The sequence below is a fragment of the Mus caroli genome, chromosome 5 (assembly GCF_900094665.2).
Source record: "Mus caroli chromosome 5, CAROLI_EIJ_v1.1, whole genome shotgun sequence".
Classification (NCBI taxonomy): Eukaryota; Metazoa; Chordata; class Mammalia; order Rodentia; family Muridae; genus Mus; species Mus caroli.
This window is the reverse complement of record NC_034574.1, coordinates 93,851,395-93,869,542: the sequence shown is the minus strand read 5'-3', so window position 1 is coordinate 93,869,542 and position 18,148 is coordinate 93,851,395. Positions and strand designations below refer to the sequence as shown.

At 45.5% G+C, this 18,148-nt stretch overlaps 1 long non-coding RNA gene across 1 annotated transcript in view; it reads left to right on the top strand.

Moving 5' to 3' along the window:
• Positions 1–15,702: 15,702 nt before the first annotated feature.
• The window catches only part of LOC110295243, a 4,164-nt gene continuing 1,718 nt past the window's right edge, over positions 15,703–18,148 (top strand). Inside the window, exons 1-2 of the long non-coding RNA XR_002378032.1 lie at positions 15,703–15,798; positions 17,328–17,779. This is a non-coding gene — a long non-coding RNA (uncharacterized LOC110295243). The remainder of the gene's footprint in view (positions 15,799–17,327; positions 17,780–18,148) is intronic.

The window sequence follows — 18,148 nt, the reverse complement described above, 5'->3', positions numbered from 1 at the left end:
CACCTGCATATGTGTGGCATGCATTCACTCAGACCTGCACATACACATAAATAAAACTAATAAATCTTGGGAGGGAAGTACACAGGTTTCTATTTCCAAGGGTATGAAGAGAATCTTAAGGTAAAGCCTTTCCACCCTAAAAGCAATGTCACCAGGGTGGCGACACCAAGTCTGTCATCTCAGCTGCTTGGGAGGCAGTAGCATGAGGATCACAGGTTGATATTACTTAGTAACTTAACTAGATGCTAAAATCTAACGTAAAGTTCTGGGAGTTGCCCTGTAGTGAAGCACTCACCTGTGCAAGCTCTGGTGCCAGCACCTCCCCCTGGAAATGTAGCTTATTTGTTTTAGTATGGCTTGGTTTCAGCTTTAAGCCTGTCCCTGATTCCTAAAACCTGGGGACATTAGGGTTTGCTTTGACAGTCCACACTGACTTGTAGCTCTGTCCCCAAGTCAGAAGTCCTTTGGAGCATTCCGTTGTCTCTCAAAAAACAAGTCCCTCTGAAACAGATTGGGACCCACCACCCACATCCTAATTTCAGGACTGAAGGATTTATTCCTGCAGCCTGAGGATGCCACGTCCCCACAGCGCTCAGCTCTGAACCCCTTGGAGCTGCCCCTGTGGCTGACAGCATCCATGTGACCAAAACCTTCCCCTCTTCTCAGGGTAACCTGGGATCCATTGAGTATAAGAATGTCAGATCTAGTCCGTGAGCTCCAGGGGGAGATAACGCCCTGGTGACATGGTGGCTGCAAAGTCTCAAGCTCCTTGGGTCATCACACCACAGTGTAACATCTTCCCAATCTCTCTCCAGCAATTGCCAAAGCCCAAAGCATATTTGGACCCGACCTCCCCACCCTGCTAAGCCACGGATTGCCGGTGTCTCAAAGGAATGCATGTGTTAGGAACTCGGTTCGTAATTCATCAATGCTGGGGGACAGAACCTATGACTGGAGATTGGAACAAGTCAGTGTCAGGATCCTGAGTAGATTAGACACCATGAAGACAGTGTCCGATGAATGAGGTACCTTCTCTCCAAGATACACATTTCCTGACTCTTCCCAATACTTCCCAGTCTCTGCCTTGGGAGCCTGCAGAGCTGTGCAATGAATAAATGTGTATTCTCTGTAAATTACCCAGCCTCTGAAATTCCATTTCAGAAGTAGAAATGGGGACTAAGATGCCACAGCATCTGTGTAAATGTAAGCTTCAAACTTGCTATGGGTCTATCGTCAAAGCCACTCCAGAGCCCCTGCCCCATTCCCCACCCAATTCAGCAGCATGGTTCAAGGTGTGTCCTGTCAGGTGACCACCTCCATCCGCTCCTCCCTCGCCTTCTCCTCTTGTTTGGTCTAATCTACTCAATAGCTTTGGGTTTGCAGATGTTCATATCCTAAGTTGTTCCCCTCACCAGCTTCTCAGGGCTTGATTAGGGATTGTTCTAATAAAGCCTGGCTCCTGCCTTGCACAGTTGAATCCTTTCCCATGAGGCCTCCCGGTGCCTCCTGCAGACAGACGTCTTGCCAGGATCTCTAGCCCAGCTGCAGACACACTCAGGTGCTCACACAGCTTGGCCAGTCCACTTGATTTACCTGTACTTTTTAGTGTCATTTTCTGGCAGGAAGAGAGCATAAATACTTGCCTTTGGAGCCAAGAAGTGTCTAATTCTGACAAGTATGAACACTTTCTAGGGCCTGGAGAGACAGCTCAGTGGTTAAGAGCACTGGCTGCTCTTCCAGAGGACCTGAGTTTGATTCCCAGCCTACACAGCAGTTGATAAATGTCTATAACTCCAGTCCCAGGGGATCCAGCACCCTTCTGGGGCCTCCAAAGGTACTGCACACATGCAGTGCACAGACATACAGGCATGCAAAACACCAACACACATAAAATAAACACACATAAATGTTTCTAAAACATTGAACAGTTCTTGGTTCTCTTTAAAGCAAAAAAGGCAGGGAAGGGGGGCAGTGAGATGGTCCAGCAGGCAAAAGCACTTGCCAGGCAAACCCAACATAAGAGTGTCCAGATTTCATAGTAGAAGTATAGAAGCAACTCCCAAAAGTTGTCCCCTGACATCCTCACATAGGTACACATCATGTACACACATACATCCTAGATAAAATAAAGAGTCAAAAGAATAGTTTTAGCTGCACAATATACCCACGAGGGTAAATGTAACCCATCTGCTCTCTGGTCTGTGTACAGTTCATAGCTTCTCAGTAAGGAAGACATGACAGATTTGCTCAAGCAAGCACTTCAAATGTCTCTCTTATTCCTTGAGCTGTGGTGCCCACTTCAACATGCCCAGAGCTCTTGAGGAAAATCAGTCTCCATTGCTAGTCGCCTTCCTGGTGCAGGAAGTCAGTGGGGCTAAAGCTGAGGGAAGAGCAAAGCAACCGGAGGTGTGGCTGTGTGGACATGTGTTTTCAGCTCTACCCCTTGCTGGTCACTCTTCTGTGCTGCGCTAACAGCTGCATGGTTTTTGTCTTGGGTAACATGAGCAAGGTCCCTGCTTCTCAGTCATGAGAATACATAGGATTGTATGTGTGTGTATGTGCATGGGTATATGTGCATCTGTGTGTGTATGTGTATGCATATTCAGGTGTGTGTACCTGTGAGTATGTGTGTGCGCATGTGTATGCAGAGTGCATTGTGTGTGTGCATGAGTGTATGTATGTGTGCATTGTACACTCTTGTGTGTGTTAGCATAGTGTGTGTATTGTGTGTGTACGGTGGATATAAGTGTATACACTAAATGATGAAGAAGACTGCCAGGCAGTGGTGGCACACGCCTTTAATCCCAGCACTTGGGAGGCAGAGGCAGGTGGATTTCTGAGTTCGAGGCCAGCCTGGTCTACAGAGTGAGTTCCAGGACAGCCAGGGCTACACAGAGAAACCCTGTCTCAAAAAAACAAAAAAATAAAAGAAAATAAAAAATAAAAACAAATGATGGAGAAGACAAACTATATCCCAAAGGGAACTCAGTCCCTCTCCTACAAGCTTATTACTTCTAAAAAAAAGTCCATGGCCCTCCGTTGTTAATATGGATCAATTTTTAGCCTGTGAGTTATCAAAGGAATGTTCTGTGCTTTAATCTCTGCATCAACTAGAAAACAGTTCTGATAGTACATGTCTAAGGATAGTTTGAGTTAGGAGAGGGGGAAAAAAAAACATATAAACACAAAGAAAAGAACCACACATGTTAATCGATCCCAGCAACTAAATGAAACTGTTGCGTAGTGATAGTATCCATGGCTACTGTGGGGTGAATGTTTGGTACCAGGCCTTGCATGAGATTGTTCACATTCCCTCATTTAATTCTGATGACTTGAAGACAGTGAAGGAATTAAGTCTTGGTTTCCAGCTAAGAAAATAGAGGTTTAAACAGACTCTCCCACTCGACTTCACCAGAAAGCATTAGGGAAGGATCCTAGCCAAGAGGCTGACACATGCCATGTTCACTCTCTGGTCATTGGTGCCTTCCACACCTTCATGGCACAAGCCCAGAGAGCTATCCTGTAGGTGGCTACTCCTTCCTTCTACTTCAGTGGCCATATCTGATCGTATGGTTTCCTGGTTGGCCAAGAAGATGACACGCCTGAGCACCTGTGGTTGTCATAGCAGCCTGGCTTCTCTACAGTCACATCCGAAGTCCCATGAGCCTGGCCTTATCAGAAGGTACAAGGATGTCCCCAGCCACCCATCCAGCCATTGCAGGAAGGCTGGTGTGTAGGAAGCTCCAACTCACTTTGCTCTTCCAAGAGCTCAGTTAAGCCTAAGACTTACCTGGAAGGCAGGGCACGAACGCTTTCCTTACATACTTGTATCTTCTGAGATACAGTAAACACTTGTGTATTGACCTCCATGCATCCATCCATAAGGTCACAGATGACAGTGGTCCCATAAGATTACCTCACCTGGTGACATCATAGCTCTTTAGTCTGTGTAAAATCTGTCTGGGACATTCCTCCAGTGGTGAGACCCTGGCTGCACAGTCTTCAGAGCGCATCCCTTTGTTATGCAGTGTGTGTCTGTACTTACATGGAATTTCTGGACTTTTAGTTGAGAGAGAGAGAGAGAGAGAGAGAGAGAGAGAGAGAGAGGTAGTCAGGTAGCCTAATGGCCAAATTACAGGTTTAACTTCCTCCCTCCCTGTAAGGCCATCTCTACCAAGCAGCTGAAATTCCTCCTCTTCATGCAAATGAAGCATTCTCAGCACCCCAGCCCTGGCCAATGACAAACATTCACCCTGAAATCCCTACCCACTCCCCAGGTTTACACAGACCTTGTTGCCCCTGAAGAAAGAGAGCAAAACACTGAAAAACATCTTGGAGTGGGCTTCTTCCTCCCCCGACACTCAGGACAACTGAGTTCCTGCAAACCCATTCCGAAGGACAATGAAAGAACAGAATGCTCCTTTTCATTCTGGCCTGATGCACAACCATGCCTGCATACCACAAAGACAGGAGCAGACCCAGCCTGCACCCAACGTTGTCCTCCACACACTTGTGCACACACAAACATACATACATACATACATACATACATACATACATACTAGATAGATAGATAATACATTCATACATACATACATACCTAGATACATAGATAAAAAATAGATAGGTAAATAGATACATAAATAGATAATAGCTACATAGGTAGGTAGATGTATGATAGGAAGATGATAGGTAGATAGATAGTAGGTACTTAGGTAGATAGATGATAGACAGATAGATGATAGATAGGTAGGTAGGTAGGTAGATATATATATATAGATGATAGATGATTGATAGGTACATACATACATACACAGATGATAGAGATAGATAGATAGATAGATAGATAGATAGATAGATAGATAGATAGATGATAGATAGATAGATAGATAGATAGATAGATAGATAGATAGATAGATAGATAGATATGTTAATCCCACATCCAGCATGGTTGACCACTCCTGGAATCCTAGAATTTTGGGAAGCTAAAACAGCAGGATTGCCATGAACTCAAGGCCACCCTGGAGTACACAGTGATTTCCAGGGCTACCTAGATACAAAATATCATCATCTTGTCTCTAAGAAGCAACAGCAAAAAAGAATTGGCCTAAAGGTATTTCCTTTGTCTTCATCACACTGTGACTACTGAATGAGACAAAGCAGAGGCAGGTTGAGGGAGGCAGGGAAGAAGTCGGACCCTCCGTGTGCATCAGGGTGGACCATCAGAGGGACAGGAACTAAACCAAACCTGTGTGATTTTAACAGCACATTGTGCACGTGGTTTTTTTTTTTTTTTTAATCAATTTTTCTTAAGAGCCAAAGGGTTAAGCAAAGGTCACGGGTGCATTTGGAGAGCCCGAAAGCCAGGCATTATTTTTGAAGAACCATCGTGGCTTGGTGATCAGTTCAAGACATCACAGTCATTCAAAATGATGTCTTACATGTACTGGCCTTGTCTGCAAAATGAATTTACCTTTTCATTATTATTTACTGAGTGAGCCAGTATTTCATTTGTATGGATTTTATCCAGCAGCTAGGGGGGGAAAAACACAGAAAATCTAATAAAAAGATGAAGCGGCTGTACAATATCTGAAGTCTGTATCCAGCCTTTGGAGGTCACCTCTCTGTCCTTTTATGATGTCCGTTTGAGAAGATGCGGAGGGATGTATTCATATGGAGATGGGCTGCTTCTATAGTCTCATCAAGGGGAGCCTTGACCCGACAAGTGTAGAGATGCACTTATCCAAAGGACAGCAGCAAGGTAGTGACAAAAATCAAAGGACACACTCACAGGATGGATGGCCCTCATTGGTTGTCATCTGAGCCTGCCTGCCTGCACAGGCTTCTCAGCTCTACCTACTCAGGATGGATGTCAGGAAGACAATACTATGGGATCAGGCATGGTGTAACATGGTGTAACATATAATCGGAGAAAACTGGACCCTAGAAAGGAAGGTCGTTAGCCCCCCACTTTCTCAGAGAGGTCACCACTAAGCCCCGGACACTCTCAGTTCTTAGGACCCCTGATACTCGAGATGTCAGTAGTTACTAAGCCCCCAACGCTCTCAGTCCTCAGGACCAAGACGTCCGTGGTTACATATGTAACGGATGATATCTTTGCACTGCTCGGCCCTCTAGGACATAGTTTATTTTTTAAAACCTTTTTAAAAGTAAACTCTCATGTGCAATGATTTTAAAACCTGCACGCCCGGGAACTGTGGCCTCATGGACCGGCCTGTGAGTCTGCTGTACATTCTTCCTATGAACGTATATGGAGCATCGTGGTCATGACGAAGATCCTTTCTTCTGTTCACGGAACTACTGTCATCTATCTGTTCTTAAACTTTGTAGCACAGAGAAGAGAGTTCGAGTACTGGGAAGAGTCAGGAACTTCCTGCCCCGCAGGAAAAGCAGGGATGGAGAACACAGAACCCAGAATTCATCCTACCACATGGACCCAGAATTTGTGCTACTACAGACACTACCTAGCTTTGGGTTCTAAGCAGGTCTTTTGTCTCTTCCATGCCTCCTTCTCAGCTTTGGACAGATGAGAATAGGTAGAGAAAAGCTTACTTGGAAAAAATGTAAAAAATGAACAGTTTCATGACCTACTCAGGCCCGGCCACATTATCAAAAATCAGGATCTGGGATCCAAGTTAGCCGTACTCACTTCTCAGGTATTGTCCCTACCCACAACCGTTAGTGTGAGTCCCCACGTCGATAATTAGTGGGTTCATTCCAGCCCTGGCCCTGGTTGTCAGTACTTGATTGGACTATGTTTCCCTAGCTCCTTCACAAACCTGAGGACGCTAGAACACATGTGGTCAAACACCATGCCTCAGGGCACCCAAATCCATACGGTGATTTTCCCTCTGAGCAGCAAGGCAGCTGGAACCAGTCGGATCCACAGCATAGGCAGTTCTAACTGCATGGACCCAGCAGGGGAGAGTCCACAGCCTGCCAGCCATTGGACACAGAGAGTGTACCCGCACAGAGGGCCAAAACTGAGCCACCCTCACTAGAGGGGGGCAGGGGCGGACTTGCTCTCCCAGCAGCTGTTATAAAATCCCTGTTGACGATTTATCCCATTTTGAGTACTTACATTAAAGCTTAAATCCTCACTTAAGCCAAAAACCAAAACTCATGCAAAAAATCAGAGGTAAAACTCTCAGTGATTCTGAAAAGGGCAGTGTCTGGATCGGCGGGCCCAGCACTCGACATCTTAAAGGCACCAACCGGAAAGCCAACATCTTAAAGGTAATGTTCAGAAATTCGATACAAGCAGGAGACTTGAGCCACAGCCCTGCAGACCATCTCAGAAGATAACAATAGCATTATCGTTTCTGTGAACTAACATTAAAGACGAAAAAAATAAAATACTAACTGGTCTCGGCTGATTAGAACTCTGCATAATGCTTATGTGTATATTAACAGAGATAGGAGATTATTTTGAATAATTAACATGTCTTAACATTTTTTGTTTTTCTGGTAAATCTGTTTACTTTTGGCTAGAAGTTAGGGTGGAAGAGATAGAGAGACACGTGGAAATTCAATAGACGCTGAAGAGAACCCATTTTACGCAAATGACTCTGATGTTCTACTATGAAATGCTCCCTCCGAGGCCCCGGCATCCTCAGGACTGACCATCCATAATTCAGTGACCATTGCAGTCTCTAAATCCAGCGGTCAGTCCCGGTCATTGATCCCCGCATCTCCATCATCTGTGTCCTCCTGTCTGCTCAGACTGTAAGTTGCAAACTGTTACAGAACCAAATGTGTATCCCCACTGGAGATGGGTAAAGTCCCCCAAATGTCTAGTCAGATGGTCCCATCCATCAGGGCCGGACAGACACAAAGCCAATCAAGAGGGGAGACTCTCGGCGTATGCAAATGCTGACCTTCTCCCAAGCAACATGCTCTCTCCCGCTCCCACACATGTCTAATCACCAGGGAGTTGTCTAGCTACACGGATTTTTCACATTTGTCAGCTAAATCAGCACTCCAAATGCACAGTGCAGCACTTAGAAACATTATGTGAATTTATTAAATTCTCTGGAGGACTTTGGGTCCATAAAGCAGTAAATTGATTACAGGGAACCGAGGCCATAATATTTTCATCAGCAACAAAAGCAGCCATGCTCCCATATTGCCCGTGGCACGTGAAGAGAAACAGTGTCTCCGCCAAGACGGCAGGCTGAGACTCCTGGAGACAGGAGAAGGTTCTGGGAAGAAGCTGTGGGAATTCTTTCAGAGTCCCAGCTTGCAGGGATGGACGACTCACCACAAATAAGAAAATGCATGAGAAACACAAGCAGCCTCTCCCTGCAGGGATCAGCCTGTGACGCTTGCACGGTTACCACATCCGCAGCCGTCCCTTCGTTTACCGTGAGATAGCCTGTTCACTTTGCTACCAGATGATGCCAGGCTGATATTGATGGTGTGTTTTCAATATCGAACATGCCTAACAAAAAAAAAAAAAAAAGGACAAAGGAAATAGGAAAAAGGACGACTGAAACACTGTGTAGGGTGTCTGGCATGCAAGAAGTGATCACAGGCGCTTTCTGTGTGTTCTGTCACCAGCTTTAACAACTTTCAGAGCAAGGAACTCTGTCTGGCTCCCAGTTCTCACTGAGAAAAACAAGACTTAACACCGGGAAGTAATCCTCCCTAAACACAGGCGCATGAGTGTTTCTTCCTCTGCTGTACACCAGGATGCTGTATTTCCAAAGACATACTGTTCTCCACCCCACTACAGGTTATCAGTGTTCCTCTCTTCTCAAGCATCTGACTCCTCAGAAGGTGACGGGCGCCCATCCGTCTTTGCTGCTGCCTGGCCAGCATCCACCCCTCAAGCCTTTCTGGGGAAAGAGGACGGGCAATGTAAGTGCCTCAGAGGTGACATTTCCAACTCTACGCTTCTCCTGGACCTGCCTCGGGACATGACTGTTAAATTCGGGCATGATGAATGATCATGACTTTCAAGCCAAGCGTAGATGTGTGTACGTGCGTTGCATGTTTATGTACATGTGTGTGTGTGTGTGTATGCAGTGTGCATATGTGTGCCTGTGCATGTGTGTGCATTGTGCATGCAGGTGCTTGTGCATGTGCGTGTGCACAGGCTCATGCACGCGTGTGTGCGTATGAAGACCAGAGGTCCACATGGAATGTATTCCTCCATCACTCCTAGTTTATTTTCTGGGACAGGGCCCCTCACTGAACCTAGAATTCACAGATTTGATGACACTGGCTAGCCCAGAAGCTTTGAGGACACACCTAACTCCTTCCAGCGCCTCCTCCCTCCTCACCCCCAACCCACAGGAGGGTCACAGGTCCATACGACCATACCCAGCTTTCTACATTCATGTTAGCAACCCTAATTCAGGCCCTTACGATTTTAGAGCAGTACTTTACTGTCTAAAGTCCTCTTCCCAAAGGCTCCCCAAATTAGGTTTGGATAAACCTCAATAATGACAGCTGTTGCATGTTGCAGGGTGATGGCACACATCTGGGTCGGCTGCTCCTCTTCTGGTCACCACCAGACTGAACAAAATCCCTGCACAGGAAGGACTTGTGGAGAGATCCTCTCCTTGAACCATGTCCCCTCAGACAGAGTCCCCTGCTGTGATGGAGAAGAAGCAGGGTGAAGAAGAAGAAGGAGAAGAAGAAGAAGAAGAAGAAGAAGAAGAAGAAGAAGAAGAAGAAGAAGAAGAAGAAGAAGAAGAAGAAGAAGAAGAAGAAGAAATATTTTAAAGGTTAACACGGGATGAAAGCAGAGCCCATGGGTTTCCTGTATTTGGCTGGCTGCCTGCCCTGCATAGATGCAGAGTAACAGTTTGTTAGATTCAACTTACTCGTTAGATTCAAGCGACTCGTCCAGACTGCGATACAGCTTAGTTTATGGTAAGGTGCCCACCCAGTACACACAAAGCCCTGTGTCCAACCCTCAATGCCACATTAAGCAGGAGTGGTGACATACACACGTAATCCCTGAGCTTGGGAAACGGAGGCAGGGGGATCATAAACTCAAAATCACCTGCACCCATGTAGAGAGTTCAACATCAAAGCCAATCTAGGCTACATATGACCCCTCAGAGAGAGGGGGGCGGGGAGAAACAAAAGGAAAAGACAAGAAAAAGATGAGCCAATTGTCCAGTTACGAATAGATTATTATCTACGTTTCAAAACAGCAATCTAGCAATTTTCGGGCATCATAGTTTACCTTAAAGCTACTCGTTCAAGCAGCTTTTGACTTTTTAGCAAAGCGTACCCACTCTCCATTACATCAGAACTTTGCAGGCCTGTGTCCTTTCAGAATAGGCTTTCAACACCCAGGCTGCACCAGACAGACAAGCTCTGTCGAATTAGCAGCCTCCTGGGTGTTTCTTTTCCAGGACACTGTCAACTGAAATGGCAACTGTATTTCCATCTGTCTTTTGCTTATGGGAAAGTCGGCTGTTTTTTTTCCTTCCGTTTTGCTTATCAGATGCTAAAACTTCGATCGAAGTTGGTCTATCTCGAGAACAATGTTGGGAACTCTTTTTCTACTCAAAAATCTTCTGCTGCCACCTACTTGCAAAATTGTTGCATTACACCGTCATGTCCTCTACCAGGTAAATTCATGGGCAGCTGAATTCCCTCCGACTGAAAGTTTCCCAAGTAGGTACACAAACAGAACGGATTGGGGAGACTCCAGATGTAATGAACCCCCTTTTGTGGTATAGGGGACTTGTACCAAGGCCTTGCTCAGTCGAGGCACATAATCTGCCACTAGCTTTGTCCCCGGTCCTTACAGTAATTTTCTTTTGCATTTTACCTTGGAGAAAACTACTGCCCATTCACAATATTTGTATAAAAACAGAAAGTGTACGCTCTCCACCTTTTTCCTAGAACACAAAGTTGTAAAAAAGCAACCATTTCCTTCAAGCCCACACTGGCTCCAGATGGGCCCTACTTAAGCATTTCGTTCCTGTGTTAAATGTCTCAGAAATATTGTTCCATGTTCGGTAAATGTATTTTCCTTACTAAACACTCACACAAGCTTTCATAGTAATTATGAAACTAAGGGGTTTTTTTCTACTCGGAATATTTACTTATTCCTGATAAGAACACTAATTCAACATATATTAGCTGGTCCGCTAGTTTACTCTCTCACTACTGAACCATCTAGATCTTGCCTTGCCCAGAGTTTATAGCTTAGGAAAGAGAATACAAAGCCCAAACAAGAAAGTACATTCGATGGTGGAAATAGAGAGCCATGGAACTCCAGAGCAGAAGTGCCTGACATAGTTCATACTTCTAACAGTAAATACTAAACACACATGGTTTTCACACTGAAGATCGGTATTTCCCTAGCTGAGGTCTTTTGCTTACCAATGTCAGCTAGGCTGGCATGGCCGCGCTCAAGATCCACCTGTCTCTGCTCCCTAATGCTGTAGTAACAAGCATGCAGCCATGCCTGGCTATTCACACAGGTACTGCGGATTCATACTCAAATCTTCGTGGTGACGAAGGAAGCAGTCTTGCCCACCATCTCCCCCAGAACCAGCATCAGCGTTAATACTGTCCAAATGACCTTCAATCAGTGAGGCATGGGGACTGGTAAATAAATGACGTTGCTTTTTTAACACACATACACACATATTCACACACATACACACACTCACACACACTCATTCTCACACACACATTCACACACACTCATTCACACACCTACCCACACTCTTACACACATACACACACTCACACACTCATTCACACACACACACACACACACACTGCCCTTGCAATAAGTGACTCTGAGGTATATTCTAGTTGGGCTTTTAGAATGTCCCCCAAGGTGTGTAACAGAACTTTGTGATTTGAAAAAGTTTAATAAATGGTATCTATCTTTCCCACAAATTGTCCTGAGCCACGCTATCTCAGTGACTCCTACGTGTGAGTGAAATTCCCCCTGAAAGGAACAAGGAAAGGGCATTGAAGGGCCAGACAGAGGAGCGCCATCTGCTGGTGAGATAAGCCCGCTACAGCAGGAAACAGCGCCCCCACCCTATCGCGTGTCAACCCTCCGCTCAGTGAGCTGTGTTTTCCTAGGTCAGTAACTCCCCAACACCACACTCGATATAATAAATTGTTTTTAAAATTTTAATCTCTGTGTTCTCAGTACTCAACCCCAGGTGACACTGGTCCCCAGTGAAGACTACAGTAATCAATAGTATGAACAACGGCCATTAAATCGATATTCTGTTTGTCATTAATAGATTTTAACCACATAATTCCTGCCTATAAAATAGGAATGGTGTTTGTTCTGATTTTCATTGTAAACATTTATTGAACCCTTGCTCTGTGATAAACTATTGCATATTTATTTAATGTTCACAAAGGTCTGTATTCCCCCTAATTACTCAGACGGAGAAACAGAGGCCTCTAAAGGTCAAGGAGTTTGATAGAGGTCACTGCACTAATAAAAGTGACATCAGAACTAGGCCTGGTCAATCGCAAGTCGAAACCCATCCTCCATCGGTGCACTGCCAATCCATCCCTCCCAATCATTAAACTGAACGTATGTTTTAAAGATAACTCATTTGGTTTTGCTTTAAATTGCTTTAGAATTGCCAACAGGACAACGAACTTCAAAACTGGCACTAAATGATGCAAATCGATTTGAATATTCTCCTTCGAGATAAATTGGCCTTCAGGCACACCGACCAGACTCTGCTTCGTACAAAAGACCGAAGCAAATCATGATGGTGATAAGCACACAGAAGAAAATGACCCGTATTTTTGGACAAGTCAGTCGTTGCTAAGTATCTTCTGATCTGAAATCAATCCAAATCGTTCCCCTGAGTCTGGAGGCTCCTTATCCTCTGTCAGTGAGGTTTGCTACGTCAGGGGCTTCAGAGTCCAAAGCTCCCGCTATGAAAGACACACCCTTTCCTGTAAATGCTCTAAGCAAAGCCTGTGTGTGGTCTGTGACGCAACCCCAGCTCCACAATACTGCGTACTATGGAACTATGACTTTATCTCCCGTCTTTAAACACACAGAAGTCAAGGACAGGTTCCTTGACCCTACAGCAATACTTGTTGGGTACTTGAGTCTCAAATTGCTGATTCTTTGAAACAACAAATCAGAAGAGGGAACCTCGTGGAAGCCTTTGACCCAATAAAGCAAGACTTCTTCAGGAATCTTTTGGGGATTTTTCAACGATATGTTCTTATATGAACTCGAAACACATTTATCCAAACAAATTGACTTTATTGCCATTTTTTTATTTTTTAAAGATTTATTTATTTTATCCCCCCCCCGGGTGTGTGTGTGTGTGCGTGTGTGTGTGTTGTCTGCACGTATTGGTATGTACCTGTTACCTGAAGAGGAGAGAAGTGTGCTCTAGAACTGATGACAGACTGTGGGGAGCTGTCATGTGGGTGCTAGGAATCAAACCCCAGTCCTCTGCAAGAGCAGCCAGTGCTCTTTGACTGTGAAGCCATCACTCCCACCCCAAGAGTTTTCCTTAGTGGACACAGATTCGAGGATCAGGAATGGATGCTGTATTGGACCCCTGGGGAACACACAGCATCTTGAAAACCCAGACTCCTGTTGAGTAGTTCAGCTCACTGCGCCTTTGAGTCGTCTCTTCCTGGGGGGCGGGGGGAGATGAGCTCTTGTGTTGCCTCAGGAAAGCAATGGAAGATAGGACCTTTCAGAACAGCGTCCCTGAGGAAAAGCTGGGCCTCTAGAACAAAGCAGGACGGGTTACTCTTTGAAGGTTTCACACTTTCCCAGGAAATATTCTCACTACAACCACTCCTCCTGGGGTAACAGAGCCTACCCTGTTTCCTCTCCCCCCCCAATCACGGGGGATAGGCGCTGGGTTCAAGCCGGCTGACCATGGGGTCCTACTCACCCAACTGCATGACTAACCTGTGACCCAGTGAGGCCAGAGTCTTTAAGCTTTTTCTCTATATAGCTGAGTCACAACATGAAAAAGCTATTTGATTTGAAATTGTGGTTTGGGGCAACAATCTATCTTCCTGATGGGTGTATAAAGCCAGCTGGAAATAATGAAGAGATTGCAGGTTCTAATGGACCTCGGGTCTACCTTGGATCTGCCGTCCAAGGATCTAGTTCCCACCGCAATGCCTTCACTTCCATGGGATCTGTTGAATCCAGCTGAAATGGATTCCGTTTCCAAGTTTTAAACTTCTAGCAAGTTGAACTCAATGTAGTCACGATGCTACACATAAAGTCCACAAGATGGCGCTCTCCTCAAGCTTTCTTTCCATGGCTTCCCAACCAGCCATTCTAGCTGATAGCCACATTCACAAATCGTATTTGATGGTTCCGAATGCACTCCAATGGTTACAGCTGTGCCGAATGGAGTACCCTGCATGGAGTGCTTAAAGCCAAGCAGGTGTGGAAAGCTATAGTGTGGCCATCTCTTTCAGGACAACATCAACCTGCAATGAGTTTAGGAGATTTTGTATAAAATGCTCTGCGACAGCTGAGATCACAGAGCCCTATAACCCACCCATCCACTAGTCTGATTAGCCTTCATGACCAAAGAGCTTTACTGTAAGGTTGTTACCTACCGGGATATCACAAGTCTGTGTCCCTATCTCAGCCCAGATTTAGTGCACTGGTGAGTTGAAGAAGTCTTCTGCCTACAACTTCCGGTTCCGGCTGACTGCACAAATAACACTGTCTTTTCATGAGGTTTTTGTTGTTGTTGTTGTTGTTGTTGTTTAAAGATTTACTTATTTTATGTATATGAGTGCTCTATCTTCGTGTATGCCTGCATGCTGGATGACAGGATTAGATCCCAGATGATTATGAGCCACCAGGTGGTTGCTGGGAATTGAACTCAGGACCACTGAAAGAACAGACAGTGCTCTTAACTGCTGAGCCATCTCTCCAAGCCCCTTTAAATGAGGTTTTAATGGGTGTTTTGAAAATGGAAGGGTTTGAACTCTTGGATAAAATATAAGGCTCCTATCACCATAATAAAAATTCTGTACACTCTATGAAAACCTCCCTTCTTGGCAGGGTGTCAGTAGCACACAACTTTAATTGAAGTGCTCAGGAGGCAGGCGGATCTCTCTGAATTCAAGGCCAGCCTGGTCTACAGAGTTAGTTCCTGCCAGGGATGCACAGAGAAACCCTGTCTCAAAATATAGATAAAATGATAGATAGATTGATTGATAATAGATAGAATGATAGGTAGGTAGGTAGATAGATAGAATGATAGATAAGATAGAATGATAGATAGAATGATAGATAGATAATAGATAGAATGATAGAATGATATATGTAGATAGATAGAAAGAGATAGAAAGATAGATAGATAGATAGATAGATAGATAGGATGATAGATAGAATGATAGAGAGATAGAGATAGATAGATAGATAGATAGATAGATAGATAGATAGATAGATAATCCTTCTTGGCTTGTTGATCTCTTGGGAGAGAATAAAATCACTATCACAATTTTTAAACCAAATTAAACACTGGCCAAGACAATGGACACTGGCCAGGTCCATACCTTGGATTCCCAGAAAATGGCTGCTAATTACATTAGTTTGGGCAGAACCCACAAGGCTACATACTTATCGACTTCATCCAATCAGGGACAAGTATACATTATGACATACTTCCCACCTATATGTGACCAAGCTTATCCTTCTGAGCCAGGGCAACCAACCTTTTTTACAAAAGTGAACAACACCTGGCTTGTAATCTTATATGAACAACAGCCCCCAGGATTCCAGGAAGCTAACTGTCCTTGGGCCAGGGAGGCTTACAGGTTAGTCTCTTAACTAAACACATACAAGGCACAGCTACGGTTCTTTTGCATAAGCAGACAGCTCAGTGTGAAGCCAAAGTGGAGGGAGGCATTTGGTTCCAATGCACAAGAGCAGGCTTGGGTCACCCATTCTCTCTCAAGTTCAAAAGGAACGTCCTCCAGCAAGCCCCGCCCTCTGCCCACTCCTAGATGCATTTGCGGGACTGGAAGACAATCTGGCGGGAGATAGGAAGCTTTAGGCTTAGCCCCATCTCTACTCTCCACGCTGACCTCGGCTCACACAACCACTCTGTAGCTTCGCACCCCGAGCGAGGAATTCCTTCTCCGGTGACTTACCTCCAGGTCACCATGAGGACACTGTCATTAGTTCATGACAGTTTAAAATTTGACCAATGGTTCATCCAATCACAACAACTTTTCATTTCTGAAGTAAGAAAATTGATAAAATGTTAAACAAATGCATTGCTACAATAGACAAAACCTGAGAAGTCTATGGCGTAGAAGGTTGGTTGGTTGATTTTTCTCCAGTCTGATGAATGTCGTCTAGCTGTTCCGTATCAGTGGGTAACCTCTCTTTATGTGACGAAGTGAAGTACCAGGGCTCCTCCTGCTTGGGGCTCCTTAGGGCTCTTGGGCCTTGGCCTCCTGCTTCCAACTGGAAGACAGGCTAGGAGAGTGGAGAAAATCCCATCCCAGGTGGCTTCCATGCTCCTTGTTGAGAACCAGTCAATGGCTCCATTCAGATGAAAAAGGGCATTGAGAAATGTAGCAGCTGGCTGGGGGCTGCTTCCCAGGGACAATGTCGTTCCCTGGCAGAGGAAGGAAACTGTGGTGAGTGAGCAGAGCCCTGCTTGGCTGTAGCTAAGTCACCCCTTCAAGGCTCCTTCAATGAGAGGTGAGCGCCAGCCACCTACTTCTGAGTAGCTGTCTGCCACAAGCTCAGCAGCTTAAAATAATACCGGGCAGGTATCAGGATGTGGTTTAGCTGGGTTACCTGGCGCAGAGTCAGAAGCTGCATTCTGGATGTTGGTCCAGCCTCCAGTCCCTGGAGGGCCAATCAGAAAAGAAGTCACGTTCCTACCCACACAATTCTTGAGGCTCCTCAGGGCCCTTGCAAGCTTCGGGTTCATGACAGCCTCCCTCCTCAGCACGAGCACAGGAGGAAGGGAGAGACAGAGAAGCAACGGGAAAGGCAGACAGAGGCTCTATCTAGGGCGGTGGTTCTCAACGTTCCTAATGCTGCAACTCTTGAATGCATACAGTCCCACACACTGTAGTGACCCCAACCATAAAATTATCTTCACTGCTACTTTGTAACTGTGATTTTGCTACTGTTATGAACCGTATCATACCTATTTTTTGGAGATAGAGGTTTGTCGTAGGGGTCGCGAGCCACAGGTTGTGAACTGCCACTCTGGAGCGACTCAGCTAGCTACTGAATGTAATGGCAGTGAGGGCTACAAGTGTCCAGACTTGGGTCTTCATGTGTGTGCAGCAAGCATTCTTAACCACTGAGCTATGTCTTCCAGCCCCATGAAATATATTTTGATATGAGAATCCTGTTGTGTGTAGAGGAGGCAACGAAGTTTCAGTTGTCACCAGAGAAGCCTACAGAAAAGTGAAAATGGAGACCATAGATGAGAGTCGATCCAGTAGGAGGCGCTGCTGAGAGGGACGGCGATGATGAAGAAAGGCCGCAAATAGGAAAAGTCAGCGGTGAAATTGTAGAAGAAAAATAACTGAAGAGCAGAAGTCCTCAACCGCGTCTCCGCCGAGCTCCACTTTTCACGTGAAAATGAAGATAATGATTTACTTGAGGGCTTGGGGGGCCTGCTCTGCTAATAAAAGGCAGGAATTACAAGGACTTTTGTACCTAGAAAGAATGAGAGGCAGATGATGCAGTTGGCCGCACGCCAGCTCTGTGGTCCAACGGATCCGGTGAAGGCAGCGGCCGATGAAGCTTTCTCTTCCAGGAAAGCACGTGAGTCTCTTGGCTTTGGTAGAAAGCCCATTACTGGGGACTAAGGAGAGAATCTGTCACTCAGACGTTCTGAACTCAGAGTTCTCGAAAGCATCTTCAGTTGTGGTTTATAAAAGAGGGGGATAGAGCCAGGTAAGGTGGGGTGGGAGGGGGTGCCTCGGCAGGCCCATAGTGAGACATCCTGTAACAAGCCAGAATTCCAGAGTCCAGCCTCTGTGCGCATGCGTCCATTCACACGCAGGTACCAGCCATACAACGGGTATAGTAGAGAATAAAGTTTATTTAGGCATGGGAAGGGAAGTTGAGAAGGGAGTCGAGACAGAGACGGGGGTTAGGGGGGAGACAGAGAGAGACAGAGATGGGGGGGGG